Source organism: Pseudophryne corroboree, chromosome 10 (assembly GCF_028390025.1).
Source record: "Pseudophryne corroboree isolate aPseCor3 chromosome 10, aPseCor3.hap2, whole genome shotgun sequence".
Classification (NCBI taxonomy): Eukaryota; Metazoa; Chordata; class Amphibia; order Anura; family Myobatrachidae; genus Pseudophryne; species Pseudophryne corroboree.
In genome coordinates this window covers 17,502,753-17,503,079 of record NC_086453.1, presented here as the reverse complement: position 1 = coordinate 17,503,079, position 327 = coordinate 17,502,753, and the positions used below count along the sequence as shown (strand labels likewise).

Below are 327 nucleotides of genomic sequence, written 5' to 3'. Positions count from 1 at the left end.
ATGTATTGGTGTGAAATTTTCTCCCTGGAATTGTAACAATTTGATATGTAGTGAAAATATCACCGGAAGAAAAAATCAAAACAAATAACCAAACAATAGGTTGTACCTGGCTCACCTCTAATTCCTGAGTGTATCAGGGATTTACAAACAGAAGGGGAAAAGAAGGAGGAAAGTGATTCTTGGTCCTGTGTCCTGGGTTTGGATAAAAATACCTGCAGTACCCGGTATTCCCTGGTGGTCTCCCAACCAGGTACTGACCTGGCCCACAGTGCTTGGCTTCCAAGATCAGACGAGGTTGGGCATACTCAGTATGGTCTGACCGCAGGT

General features: G+C 44.0%; 1 pseudogene; it reads right to left on the bottom strand.

Moving 5' to 3' along the window:
- Nucleotides 1-209: 209 nt before the first annotated feature.
- LOC134968337 (5S ribosomal RNA) lies at nucleotides 210-327 on the bottom strand (annotated as a pseudogene).